Source organism: Triticum dicoccoides, chromosome 1B (assembly GCF_002162155.2).
Source record: "Triticum dicoccoides isolate Atlit2015 ecotype Zavitan chromosome 1B, WEW_v2.0, whole genome shotgun sequence".
In the NCBI taxonomy this organism is placed as follows: domain Eukaryota; kingdom Viridiplantae; phylum Streptophyta; class Magnoliopsida; order Poales; family Poaceae; genus Triticum; species Triticum dicoccoides.
In genome coordinates, this window is record NC_041381.1 from 653,037,833 (window position 1) to 653,053,410 (window position 15,578).

The window sequence follows — 15,578 nt, forward strand, 5'->3', positions numbered from 1 at the left end:
TCTTCATCATGCCAACAACTTCTTCATTGTTTGAGTCGTGGCCTTTGATTGGACTCAAAGTCTTCTTCAGAATGCGATAGACAGTCTGAGGCACATAGAGCAATTCCTTCATGAGGAATTTGGTTCTAGGGGTTTGACCAGGCTTCATTGGCTTCATCAGCACTTGTATGTAGTGATCTGAAAGTTCAGGTTCTTGGTGCATAAGACGTGCACCTTCAAGGGGAGGACTGACTGGCAGGGCATGAAGCAATTTAGTGGCCGGTGCTTTAAAGTGAGTGCTTTCAGTCATCCAGTCCAACACCCAGGAGTTAATGTCTTCAGCATTGCCGGTGATGTGCAGCGTCACATAGAACTGAAGAATGACTTCTTCATTCCAATCACATATGTCTGTGCAGAAATTGAGCAGTCCAGCATCATGGAGAGCACTGAGGACTGGTGTGAAGCACGGTACAGATTCCATGTCCACATGAGGAATATGCTTGTGGTCAATGTTGGAAATATGCCCTAGAGGCAATAATAAAAGCATTATTATTATATTTCTTTGTTCATGATAATTGTCTTTATTCATGCTATAATTGTGTTATCCGGAAATCGTAATACATGTGTGAATAACAGACACCAACATGTCCCTAGTAAGCCTCTAGTTGACTAGCTCGTTGATCAATAGATAGTCATGGTTTCCTGGCTATGGACATTGGATGTCATTGATAACGGGATCACATCATTAGGATAATGATGTGATGGACAAGACCCAATCCTAAACATAGCACAAGATCGTATAGTTCGTTTGCTAGAGTTTTTGCAATGTCAAAGTATCTCTTCCTTCGACCATGAGATCGTATAACTCCTGGATACCGTAGGAGTGCTTTGGGTGTATCAAACGTCACAACGTAACTGGGTGACTATAAAGGTGCACTACAGGTATCTCCGAAAGTATCTATTGTTTTATATGGATCGAGACTGGGATTTGTCACTCCGTATGACGGAGAGATATCACTGGGCCCACTCAGTAATGCATCATCATAATGAGCTCAAAGTGACCAAGTGTTTGGTCACGGGATCATGCATTACGGTACGAGTAAAGTGACTTGCCGGTAACAAGATTGAACGAGGTATTGGGATACCGACGATCGAATCTCGGGCAAGTAACATATCGATTGACAAAGGGAATTGCATACGGGGTTGATTAAATCCTCGACATCGTGGTTCATCCGATGAGATCATCGTGGAGCGTGTGGGAGCCAACATGGGTATCCAGATCCCGCTGTTGGTTATTGACCGGAGAGCGATCTCGGTCATGTCTACATGTCTCCCGAACCCGTAGGGTCTACACACTTAAGGTTCAGTTACGCTAGGGTTGTAGGGATATGTATATGCAGTAATCCGAATGTTGTTCGGAGTCCCGGATGAGATCCCGGACGTCACGAGGAGTTCCGGAATGGTCCGGAGGTAAAGATTTATATATGGGAAGTCCTGTTTCGGGCATCGGGACAAGTTTCGGGGTTATCGGTATTGTACCGGGACCACCGGAGGGGTCCCGGGGGCCCATCGGGTGGGGCCACCCATCCCCGGGGGGCCACATGGGCTGTAGGGGGTGCGCCTTGGCCTACATGGGCCAAGGGCACCAGCCCCACTAGGCCCATGCGCCTAGGGTTTCCAAGGGGGAGGAGTCCTACTAGTGGAAGGCACCTCCTAGGTGCCTTGGGGGGGAGGGAAACCCCCCTTGGCCGCCGCACCCCCTAGGAGATTGGATCTCCTAGGGCCGGCCACCCCCCCTTGGCACCCCTATATATAGTGGGGGAGAGGAGGGACTTCATACCTTGAGTCCTTGGCCTTTGGTTGCCTCCTTCTCCCTCCCCAACACCTCCTCCAACTCCTTATTGCTTAGCGAAGCTCTGCCGGAGTACTGCAGCTCCATCAACACCACGCCGTCGTGCTGCTGCTGGTGCCATCTCCCTCAACCTCTCCTCCCTCCCTTGCTGGATCAAGAAGGAGGAGACGTGGCTGTTCCGTACGTGTGTTGAACGCGGAGGTGCCGTCCGTTCGGTGCTAGGATCTCCGGTGATTCGAATCACGTCGTGTTCGACTACATCATCCCCGTTCTTTGAACGCTTCCACTCGTGATCTACAAGGTATGTAGATGCATCTATTTACTCGTTGCTAGATGAACTCCTAGATGATCTTGGTGAAACGAGTAGGAAAATTTTTATTTTCTGCAACGTTACCCAACAGTGGCATCATGAGCTTGGTCTATGCGTAGTTCTTCTTGCACGAGTAGAATACAATTGGTTGTGGGCGTAGATTTGTCAACTTTCTTGCCGCTACTAGTCTTATCTTGCTTCAGCGGTATTGTGGGATGAAGCGGCCCGGACCAACCTTACACGTACACTTACGTGAGACCGGTTCCACCGACTAACATGCACAAGTTGCATAAGGTGGCTGGCGGGTGTCTGTCTCTCGCACTTTAGTTGAAGCGGATTCGATGAAAAGGGTCCTTATGAAGGGTAAATAGAAGTTGACAAATCACGTTGTGGTTTCACGTAGGTAAGAAAACGTTCTTGCTAGAACCCTACTTCAGCCACGTAAAACTTGCAAACAACAATTAGAGGACGTCTAACTTGTTTTTGCAGCAAGTGCTTTGTGATATGATATGGCCAAAGTTGTGATGAATGATGAATGATCTATATGTCATGTATGAGATGTTCATGCTATTGTAATAGGAATCACGACTTGCATGTCGATGAGTATGACAACCGGCAGGAGCCATAGGAGTTGTCTTTATTTTTTGTATGACCTGCGTGTCATTAAAGAACGCCATGTAAACTACTTTACTTTATTACTAAACGCGTTAGTCATAGAAGTAGAAGTAGTCGTTGGCGTGACAACTTCATGAAGACACGATGATGGAGATCATGATGATGGAGATCATGGTGTCATGCCGGTGACAAGATGATCATGGAGCCCCGAAGATGAAGATCAAAGGAGCTATATGATATTGGCCATATCATGTCACTACTTTATATAATTGCATGTGATGTTTATTATGTTTTATGCATCTTGTTTACTTAGAACGACGGTAGTAAATAAGATGATCCCTTACAAAATTTCAAGAAGTGTTCTCCCCTAACTGTGCACCGTTGCTACAGTTCGTCGTTTCGAAGCACCACGTGATGATCGGGTGTGATAGATTCTTACGTTCACATACAACGGGTGTAAGACAGTTTTACACAGCGAAAACACTTGGGGTTAACTTGACGAGCCTAGCATGTACAGACATGGCCTCGGAACACGGAGACCGAAAGGTCGAACACGAGTCGTATGGAAGATACGATCTACATGAGAATGTTCACCGACGATGACTAGTCCGTCTCACGTGATGATCGGACACGGCCTAGTCGACTCGGATTGTGTAACACTTAGATGACCAAAGGGATGTCAAATCTGAGTGGGAGTTCATTATAATTTGATTAGATGAACTTAATTATCATGAACTTAGTCTAAAATTTTACAATATGTCTTGTAGATCAAATGGCCAACGTAGTCCTCAACTTCAACGCGTTCCTAGAGAAAACCAAGCTGAAAGACGATGGCAGCAACTATACGGACTGGGTCCGGAACCTGAGGATCATCCTCATAGCTGCCAAGAAAGATTATGTCCTACAAGCACCGCTAGGTGATGCACCTGTTCTCCCTGCAGAACAAGACGTTATGAACGCTTGGCAGGCACGTTCTGATGACTACTCCCTCGTTCAGTGCGGCATGCTTTACATCTTAGAGCCGGGGCTCCAAAAGCGTTTTGAGAGAAATGGAGCATATGAGATGTTCGAAGAGCTGAAAATGGTTTTCCAAGCTCATGCCCGGGTCGAGAGATATGAAGTCTCTGACAAATTCTTCAGCTGTAAGATGGAGGAAAATAGTTCTGTCAGTGAGCACATACTCACTATGTCTGGGTTACATAACCGCTTGACTCAGCTGGGAGTTAATCTCCCGGATGATGCGGTCATTGACAGAATCCTCCAGTCGCTTCCACCGAGCTACAAGAGCTTTGTGATGAACTTCAATATGCAGGGGATGGAAAAGACCATTCCTGAAGTATTTGCTATGCTGAAATCAGCAGAGGTAGAAGTCAGAAAGGAACATCAAGTGTTGATGGTCAATAAAACCACTAAGTTCAAGAAGGGCAAGGGTAAAAAGAACTTCAAGAAGGACGGCAAGGTAGTTGCCGCGCCCAGCAAGCAAGCTGCCGGGAAGAAGCCAAAGAATGGACCCAAGCCCGAGACTGAGTGTTTTTATTGCAAGGAAAGTGGTCACTGGAAGCGGAACTGCCCCAAATACTTAGCGGACAAGAAGGCCGGCAAAACCAAAGGTATATTTGATATACATGTAATTGATGTGTACCTTACCAGTAATCGTAGTAACTCCTGGGTATTTGATACCGGTGCCGTTGCTCATATTTGTAACACACAACAGGAGCTGCGGAATAAACGGAGACTGGCGAAGGACGAGGTGACGATGCGCGTCGGGAATGGTTCCAAGGTCGATGTGATCGCCGTCGGCACGCTACCTCTACATTTACCTACGGGATTAGTTTTGAACCTCAATAATTGTTATTTTGTGCCAAGTTTGAGCATGAACATTGTATCAGGATCTCGTTTAATTCGAGATGGCTACTCATTTAAATCCGAGAATAATGGTTGTTCTATTTTTATGAGAGATATGTTTTATGGTCATGCTCCTATGGTGAATGGTTTATTCCTTATGAATCTCGAACGTGATGCTACACATGTTCATAATGTGAGTACCAAAAGAAGTAAGGTTGATAATGATAGTCCCACATACTTGTGGCACTGCCGCCTCGGTCACATAGGTGTCAAACGCATGAAGAAGCTCCATGCTGATGGACTTTTAGAGTCTCTTGATTACGAATCATTTGACACGTGCGAACCATGCCTCATGGGTAAAATGACCAAGACTCCATTCTCAGGAACAATGGAGAGAGCAACCAACTTATTGGAAATCATACATACTGATGTGTGCGGTCCAATGAGTGTTGAGGCTCGCGGTGGCTATCGTTATGTTCTCACCCTCACTGATGACTTGAGTAGATATGGGTATGTCTACTTAATGAAACACAAGTCTGTGACCTTTGAAAAGTTCAAGGAATTTCAGAGTGAAGTTGAGAATCAACGTGACAGGAAAATCAAGTTTCTACGATCAGATCGTGGAGGAGAATACTTGAGTCACGAGTTTGGTACACACTTAAGAAAATGTGGAATAGTTTCACAACTAACGCCGCCTGGAACACCTCAGCGTAATGGTGTGTCCGAACGTCGTAATCGCACTCTATTAGATATGGTGCGATCTATGATGTCTCTTGCCGATTTACCACTATCTTTTTGGGGCTATGCTTTAGAGACTGCCGCATTCACTTTAAATAGGGCCCCGTCGAAATCCGTTGAGACGACACCGTATGAATTATGGTTTGGGAAGAAACCTAAGCTGTCATTTCTAAAAGTTTGGGGATGCGATGCTTATGTCAGGAAACTTCAACCTGAAAAGCTCGAACCCAAATCGGAAAAATGCGTCTTCATAGGATACCCTAAAGAAACTGTTGGGTATATCTTCTACCTCAGATCCGAAGGCAAGATCTTTGTTGCCAAGAATGGGTCCTTTCTGGAGAAAGAGTTTCTCTCGAAAGAAGTAAGTGGGAGGAAAGTAGAGCTTGATGAAGTATTACCTCTTGAACCGGAAAATGGCGCAACTCAAGAAAATGTTCCTGAGGTGCCTGCACCGACTAGAGAGGAAGTTAATGATAATGATCAAGATACTTCTGATCAAACTCCTACTGAAATTCGAAGGTCCACAAGGACACGTTCCGCACCAGAGTGGTACGGCAACCCTATCTTGGAAATCATGTTGTTAGACAACGGTGAACCTTCGAACTATGAAGAAGCGATGGCGGGTCCGGATTCCGACAAATGGCTAGAAGCCATGAAATCCGAGATAGGATCCATGTATGAAAACGAAGTATGGACTTTGACTGACTTGCCCGTAGAACGGCGAGCCATAGAAAATAAATGGATCTTTAAGAAGAAGACAGACGCGGATGGTAATGTGACCATCTATAAAGCTCGGCTTGTCGCTAAGGGTTATCGACAAGTTCAAGGGGTTGACTACGATGAGACTTTCTCACCGGTAGCGAAGCTGAAGTCCGTCCAAATCATGTTAGCAATTGCCGCATTTTATGATTATGAAATTTGGCAAATGGACGTCAAAACGGCATTCCTTAATGGTTTCCTTAAGGAAGAATTGTATATGATGCAGCCGGAAGGTTTTGTCGATCCTAAAAATGCTGACAAGGTGTGCAAGCTCCAACGCTCGATTTATGGGCTGGTGCAAGCATCTCGGAGTTGGAACATTCGTTTTGATGAGATGATCAAAGCGTTTGGGTTCACACAGACTTATGGAGAAGCCTGTGTTTACAAGAAAGTGAGTGGAAGCTCTATAGCATTTCTCATACTATATGTAGATGACATACTTTTGATGGGAAATGATATAGAACTTTTGGACAGCATTAAGGCCTACTTGAATAAGAGTTTTTCAATGAAGGACCTTGGAGAAGCTGCTTATATATTAGGCATCAAGATCTATAGGGATAGATCAAGACGCCTCATAGGTCTTTCACAAAGCACATATCTTGATAAGATTTTGAAGAAGTTCAAAATGGATCAGTCCAAGAAAGGGTTCTTGCCTGTTTTGCAAGGTGTGAAATTGAGCTCAGCTCAATGTCCGACCACGGCAGCAGAGAAAGAAGAGATGAGTGTCATCCCCTATGCCTCAGCCATAGGTTCTATTATGTATGCCATGCTGTGTACCAGACCTGATGTAAACCTTGCCGTAAGTTTGGTAGGAAGGTACCAAAGTAATCCCGGCAAGGAACACTGGACAGCGGTCAAGAATATCCTGAAGTACCTGAAAAGGACTAAGGAAATGTTTCTCGTTTATGGAGGTGACGAAGAGCTCGTCGTAAAAGGTTACGTCGACGCTAGCTTCGACACAGATCTGGATGACTCTAAGTCACAAACCGGATACGTGTATATTTTGAATGGTGGGGCAGTAAGCTGGTGCAGTTGCAAGCAGAGCGTCGTGGCGGGATCTACATGTGAAGCGGAGTACATGGCAGCCTTGGAGGCAGCACATGAAGCAATATGGGTGAAGGAGTTCATCACCGACCTAGGAGTCATACCCAATGCGTCGGGGCCGATCAAGCTCTTCTGTGACAACACTGGAGCTATTGCACTTGCCAAGGAGCCCAGGTTTCACAAGAAGACAAGGCACATCAAGCGTCGCTTCAACTCCATCCGTGAAAATGTTCAAGATGGAGACATAGAGATTTGTAAAGTACATACGGACCTGAATGTAGCAGATCCGTTGACTAAACCTCTCCCAAGAGCAAAACATGATCAACACCAGAATTCCATGGGTGTTCGATTCATCACAATGTAACTAGATTATTGACTCTAGTGCAAGTGGGAGACTGTTGGAAATATGCCCTAGAGGCAATAATAAAAGCATTATTATTATATTTCTTTGTTCATGATAATTGTCTTTATTCATGCTATAATTGTGTTATCCGGAAATCGTAATACATGTGTGAATAACAGACACCAACATGTCCCTAGTAAGCCTCTAGTTGACTAGCTCGTTGATCAATAGATAGTCATGGTTTCCTGGCTATGGACATTGGATGTCATTGATAACGGGATCACATCATTAGGATAATGATGTGATGGACAAGACCCAATCCTAAACATAGCACAAGATCATATAGTTCGTTTGCTAGAGTTTTTGCAATGTCAAAGTATCTCTTCCTTCGACCATGAGATCGTATAACTCCTGGATACCGTAGGAGTGCTTTGGGTGTATCAAACGTCACAACGTAACTGGGTGACTATAAAGGTGCACTACAGGTATCTCCGAAAGTATCTATTGTTTTATATGGATCGAGACTGGGATTTGTCACTCCGTATGACGGAGAGATATCACTGGGCCCACTCAGTAATGCATCATCATAATGAGCTCAAAGTGACCAAGTGTTTGGTCAGGGGATCATGCATTATGATACGAGTAAAGTGACTTGCCGGTAACAAGATTGAACGAGGTATTGGGATACCGACGATCGAATCTCGGGCAAGTAACATATCGATTGACAAAGGGAATTGCATACGGGGTTGATTAAATCCTCGACATCGTGGTTCATCCGATGAGATCATCGTGGAGCGTGTGGGAGCCAACATGGGTATCCAGATCCCGCTGTTGGTTATTGACCGGAGAGCGATCTCGGTCATGTCTACATGTCTCCCAAACCCGTAGGGTCTACACACTTAAGGTTCAGTTACGCTAGGGTTGTAGGGATATGTATATGCAGTAATCCGAATGTTGTTCGGAGTCCCGGATGAGATCCCGGACGTCACGAGGAGTTCCGGAATGGTCCGGAGGTAAAGATTTATATATGGGAAGTCCTATTTCGGGCATCGGGACAAGTTTCGGGGTTATCGGTATTGTACCGGGACCACCGGAGGGGTCCCGGGGGCCCACCGGGTGGGGCCACCCATCCCCGGGGGGCCACATGGGCTGTAGGGGGTGCGCCTTGGCCTACATGGGCCAAGGGCACCAGCCCCACTAGGCCCATGCGCCTAGGGTTTCCAAGGGGGAGGAGTCCTACTAGTGGAAGGCACCTCCTAGGTGCCTTGGGGGGGAGGGAAACCCCCCTTGGCCGCCGCACCCCCTAGGAGATTGGATCTCCTAGGGCCGGCCACCCCCCCTTGGCACCCCTATATATAGTGGGGGAGAGGAGGGACTTCATACCTTGAGTCCTTGGCCTTTGGTTGCCTCCTTCTCCCTCCCCAACACCTCCTCCAACTCCTTATTGCTTAGCGAAGCTCTGCCGGAGTACTGCAGCTCCATCAACACCACGCCGTCGTGCTGCTGCTGGTGCCATCTCCCTCAACCTCTCCTCCCTCCCTTGCTGGATCAAGAAGGAGGAGACGTGGCTGTTCCGTACGTGTGTTGAACTGGGAGGTGCCGTCCGTTCGGTGCTAGGATCTCCGGTGATTCGAATCACGTCGTGTTCGACTACATCATCCCCGTTCTTTGAACGCTTCCGCTCGCGATCTACAAGGTATGTAGATGCATCTATTCACTCGTTGCTAGATGAACTCCTAGATGATCTTGGTGAAACGAGTAGGAAAATTTTTATTTTCTGCAACGTTACCCAACAGTCAAAGACTTTTGTCCTTGTTGAAAAGGAGCAAAGAATAGAAGTTTGCTTGGCTGGCAGTCTAGAAGCGCTTCCTTCTAAGACGAGCAGAGTCATGCGGGTTGTAGTTGGTGAAGAATACTCGCTCGTGGAAGAAGTCATCAGCCTTGAATTTTGGCGTCTTTGAGAATGGATTCTTCGGTGTTGGATGAGTATCAGTCAATTGTAGTACTACCTCAGGAATCTCAATCTCTGGAGCCGCAGGTTGAGGAATTTGAGCTTCTGCTTCAGGTGCAGCCTAGGTCTCCATTTCTTCAGCAGCTTCTTCATCAGCACTAGTGGCTGGAATCTCTTCATGAATGGAAGGAGTAGTGTGAATTTCATAACAGCCCTTCTGAAATTCAGTAGGTACTAGGGACTGAGGAATTAGTTGCAGTGGCGTGAACACGGGAGAGTTGGGGTGCTGACTTTCCCAAAAGTCATCATTCATCACTAGAGTGGTGCTCCTAATGTCCACGTCTTCATCAACTTCCATTTCTTCAACGCCTGCCTCTTTAGCTGTGAACTGAGGCATAGGCGAGGATACTAGTGGGGTTGAAGTGACATGGTCAGCTTCGATTTCTTCATCCATTTGCTCTGTCGAAGCAGTAGAAGGATTTTTCATCAGATCCACTCAGAATCTCATAATCTTCACCAAAAGGAACGAGTTCCTTTGATGACATGCTTGAAAGAGGAATGGCATCAATGGGATTCTCTAGTGAGCTTGTCAAAATCTTTGCCTTCTTGGGTGCAGAAGATTCTGAGGCAGCAGATGCTTTTGTTTTCTTCACTTCCAAGGTAGATGGAAGAATTGGAGTGGGTGTTGTTATTTGTGCAGGAGGAGCAGAGGAAATTGGGGCAATTTCTTCTTGAACAACAGTTGCAGGTGTCCTGACTTGTTCAGCTTCAACAGGTGCAACTTCAGTTGCTTGCTGCCCTAAATTGTTCGTCAGGAGCAACACTAGTGGTTGCCCTGGGAATTACTTCAGAGGCTGGAACTCCTTCAGCCCTGGTGTTTGCAGTTTCATCAGCAGCCTGATTTTCATCAGCGGTGGAGAAGATGCATCAGCCGGAGGAATCTCAATGTGCGTTGGGCAGCAACATTGGAAGTGAGGCCTTTCGCCATTTTGAAGAATCTAACTTTGGCTCCCAGCCATTATGCCTTGAAGGAGTCAAATTTATCACTGAGCTTTTTTGATCTCAGATTGCAAAGTGAGGAGTTGGTCAGGCGAAAGCGTCAGCACGTTGTCCTTCAGATAATGTTGTTTCTTGTATTGGGCCTTCTTCACAGTCCCGGCATGTTCATATTTCCATTTTTCTTCAGCTATGAATGCCATCAACATGTGACTTTGTCTAGGAGTGAGGTTTAACTCTGCCAGCAGAGTGTTTGGGTCTTTGTACCAGAGTTCTATGAAATCCAAGATCGTCTTCGGATCCAACAGAAGTGGCACATCACTGCCCTTGGCTCTAGCGGCCCTTTGTTGTTTGTTTCGGATGATCTCAGCCAATTCTTCATCATCGGCTTCATCATCATCAGATGGTATTGTGAAGGCAACCTACTTCTTGTGAGGACTTGGTCTAGTGCCTCGTCCAGCAGTGGCCTTGGTCTTCAGCAAAGTTGGGCTCGTTGAAGACAGAGGAGGAGCAGAAGAACTTGCAGAGGCTCTTGAGGCAATTGAGATGCATGTTGTCCTTTGGCATGCACAAGTGCTGAGGACTTTGCCGGAGGAGCAGAGGATTTTGCAGTCCGAGGAATTGGAGCAGCCTGAGGAATTTGCCATGAGGGCACATATGAGCTTGGTCGTGAGGGCATTGCTGAGCTTGGTGGTTTGCGGGCAGGCTTCTTGGGCATAGCCTTCTTGCTTGAGGAAGCCTCAGCAGCGGCAGCAGTAGAATCTTCATTGAATTTTTTCACGACTTCTTTGGCATGTTTTGCCAATTTGGCTTGCCGCTTGGCCCATTCGTTAGCATAATCCTCACCATGTTTTATGCTTGTGGGATCAGCTTTTTGGCCAGGTGCCAACGGAGGTCTTGGGAAAGGAGGGTTGAGAGCGAATTTCTTCATATATTTCGGAGTAACATATATGTACTCCCTCCATTCCCGAGCCCATCTTCGTTCAATCTTCTGTATGTGCACCTTGCGCTCATTCTTGGTTTCTTTTCCATGAGTCGTCTCATCAGGTGTGCAGTACCCTGCATAAATGTCAGCAGGGATCTCAAAGGCTGTGTTGACTTCTAGTTTCTTTCCTCCCGTCTGAGGTATTTTCTCATCTGCCATTTTCTTCAGTTGAGGAATTTGAACTATTGAGTTCTCTAAAGAAGTATGCAGTTTTTCTTCGAGGAATGCTGCAAATGAGTTAAGTTGATGAGAACCTAGTGATTCAGCAGTAGACATGTGTACCTGTGAACAGAGTATAGGTGCGATTAATTTGGAGAGCTCATATGCGTTCTCAGAAGTTTTTGCAAAAATAGAACAAGTTTGAGGAAATTTGACCAGATACGTCTTGAAGAATTTCACTAAGCGTTCTTTGTCTTAGGTTCCAGAGTTGTATGAATTGTGAAATTCACACAATTGAGGAATCTTGAGGAAAAACATCACTCAGAGAAACAGATCAAGAATAGATGATTGTGTGAGGTGTTCAGAGTGTGGAGGTTGAAGAATAAACACCTTTTGAAGATTTTGTAGAAATCATCAGGACCAACAAAGGTAGTAAAAGTAACTTTTAATTACCCTTGACGAAGAACACGACAAACTGGATATGTAGATTTAGAAGTTCGTTGGTCCAGATCTTCCACGCCCTAACTCGGCAGAGGAAGACAGCTATTGCAGCAGCGGAGTGAAGAAATCCGCGACCGGCGCGAGTACGAGAGCGACGAGGTCGAGGCAGTGAAGCTCTTCCTCACTGGCGACGATGAAGGTAGCGGTGGCGCTAGGTCTGGAGAGCTCGAGCGAGGGGAGTGAGGTCGAGCGGGGTAAATACAGTCAAAGGAGGGTGACGGTATATATAGCCACGGTGAAAAACTGTTCGCCCAAAGAAATTGGACGAACGTGCCCCTGACTCTTCTCATCCTAGCGACATGTGTCACCCACGTACAATGTAGTGGAGATCGTGGGTGAATAGATAAGTCTTATCATGGGATGTGGAAAGGTTTGAGCGGCAAAAACCGAAAATTCAGATAAGAATATTTTAATGTTCCGTTCGCAAATTCTTCAGCTCACAAGGACGCAATGAAGATTTTGAACGGGTTTCAAAGTAGAACGCACATGAAGAATTTGTGAACAAACTAGGTTGAGTTTAGCATAGAGGGAAAAGGGTCCGATCACATTCACTTAGCAGAAAAGGCAGCTTAAAAATTAGCAATAAGTGAATGATGTAGAGGACATAAAACTCAAATATATATATATAGTCAATGAAGAATAAATGACGGGAAGAGTGAACACTTTGCAAAGTTGAAGAATTTGGAAAACTGAGGAATTTCAAAGTGATAAACTCAATTGAAGATTTTCAACTTTGGTTGGTGGTATAACCCACCGTATAAGAATGATGACTTCAGACACCGCGTACAATTGTCGTACGGTTCTGAGAGTCAAATTCTTCATTAATTTCTTCACACTTAGAGGGTTAGTCTTCATTGATTGAAGAAAAACGTTACCTCATGTGTTGCACATCTAAGTCATCAAGTTTGCATAAGTGTTAGGATGTGTGTCCTTTTCAAAGAACATTCAAAGCTTCCAGGATATTTAGCTCACACCGCAACTTGCTAAATCTCTTCTCATCCAAGGGCTTAGTGAAGATATCGTCCAGCTGGTCTTCAGTACTTGCGTGGTCGATGGAGATGTCGCCCTTCAACACATGGTCACAAAGAAAATGATGACGAATTTGGATGTGCTTTGTCTTCGAGTGCTGAACTGGGTTGTGAGCAATCTTGATAGCACTCTCATTGTCGCAGTAGAGCGGAAGATTCTTCACATTGATGTTATAGTCCTTGAGGGTTTGCTTCATCCATAGCAATTGAGCACAGCAGAATCCAGCAGTAATTTACTCAGCTTCAGCAGTAGAGAGTGATACGCAGTTCTGCTTCTTCGAGGACCAACATACCAAGGATCGTCCGAGGAAATGGCATGTGCCTGGCGTTGACTTGCGGTCCACGCGATCACCAGCATAGTCAGAGTTTGAATATCCAATGAGATCAAATGAAGAGCCCTTGGGATACCATAATCCAAGTGTTGGTGTGTGAGCTAGATATCGAAGAATATGCTTCACAGCCTTATGGTGTGATTCCTTCGGTGTAGCCTGAAATCGGGCAAACATGCAAACACTAAGCATAATATCCGGCCTAGATGCATATAGGTACAATAAAGAGCCAATCATGGAGCGATATACCTTTTGATCGAAGTCTTTACCATTTTCATCAGTGAACAGATGGCCATTTGTGGGCATAGGGATTTTGATGCCTTTGCAGTCTTGCATGCCGAATTTCCTCAATGCATCCTTGAGGTATTTCTCCTGAGATATGAATATGCCATTGTATTGTTGACGAATTTGAAGACCTAAAAATAATTTCAATTCTCCCATCGTAGACATTTGATATTCTTCACTCATCATATAGGCAAATTCATCACTATAACGTTGGTTAGTACAGCCAAAGATAATATCATCAACATATATTTGGCACACGAATAATCCATCATCATATGCTTTAGTGAAAAGAGTTGGATCAAGTGAACCGGGTTTGAAGCCTTTCTTCATAAGGAATTCCTTCAGTGTGTCTGTTAGTGCATCTAGTGCCCCTTAGTGATTTTGGTGTATTGAAGACTTATAGGTTAAGGGACTAATATGTTTGTGAGTGTACACAGGCTCTATAAGTCGATGGGGAGTTTGATATTTATAGTGAAAGTCGACCCCTAAAAATGAATGTCTTCAGCTGAAGACTTTGGTTCTCCTGAAGACTTTGAAAGTGATGAAATTGGTGCGACCTTCAAGACTTGGATATTCATGCGAGGATTATGAAGCGTGAAGACTTTTGTTTTCGTAGTTTCATTTTCTCTTTCTTGAGTCATAGGAAACACCGCACTGTTAAAGGGGGTCGAGGTAATACTAAGGAAACTAATTTCCGCGTGATGTTGATCTTAAAATCCTACACCTACCCAATCCTTTCGAGTGAAGCCATTGGAAATCTCAATTAGTTCAGCCAATTTCTTCAGTGACAGAGACGAAGATCTTCTGGTCTCTAAGGAATTTGTTCTGACTGAGTTAGGAATTCGCAAGTGCAAATTGCCTACACAGTGAGGAACATGATAGCCCTAAGGAATTCGAACCTCAAATCCGACCATTGTTGTGCTACGCGCCAGCTGTCCTAAAATATCCTACCACCTAACGGTCATATCCTTGAAGGGCATTTATGTCTTATCATGTTGGGCTGCTCCCTAGGCTATAAATAGCCGCCCCCTAGAACCACTAGCTGGTTGGCTGCTCCGAGAGAAACTGACACTTGTCATTTGAGAGCATCCCATCCTCTGAGGACTTTGAGCGAAAATCATCAAGTGAGGAAAACCCAAACCTACAAACCCAAAGTGATTGAGCATCACTAAAGAGATTGTTCCTGCGTGGAACCAACGCCTATTACCTTTGAGGACTGTGTATCCTCCAGACGGTTAGGCGTCATGGTCTGAGCATCCAAGAGGAATTGTGGATCACCGAGTGACCTAGTCTGTGAAGATTTGGAAGTCACCTGTGAAGACTTACCACGAGCGTTAGGCAAGATCTACGTGATCTTAGCTCAAGGAGAATATGGTGAGGACTGTGTGACCAGGACTGTGTGTCCTCGAGTTTAAATACTCAACCGCTCCAACAAGACGTACAACTGTCACAGCAGTTGGAACTGGTCGACCAAATCATTGTCTTCACTAAGCCTACTGGTTCTATTTCCTCAACCCTTTCATTTCCTCATTCATGTGTTGATGAACCTGATCATTACTGTTTGAAGACTTTGACTGAAGACTTACTCTAATTCGTCAACCTTATTTCTTCAGTCACATTGTCTTCAGCCTGTTTATCATGTGTTTACGCTTCCTATACTCTGTGTTTGTCTTTCATTTCATCATGATGACTATGCTATCGCTCTGTGATGCTTATACTTGAGTACTTATTCCGCTGCTATTAGTACTTTGCTTAGGAATTTCCTCACCCTAAAATTCCTCAGTGAAGAATTCTTAAAAATCATCTATTCACCCCCTCTCTAGTCAACTTAACACACTTTCAATTGGTATCAGAGCAAG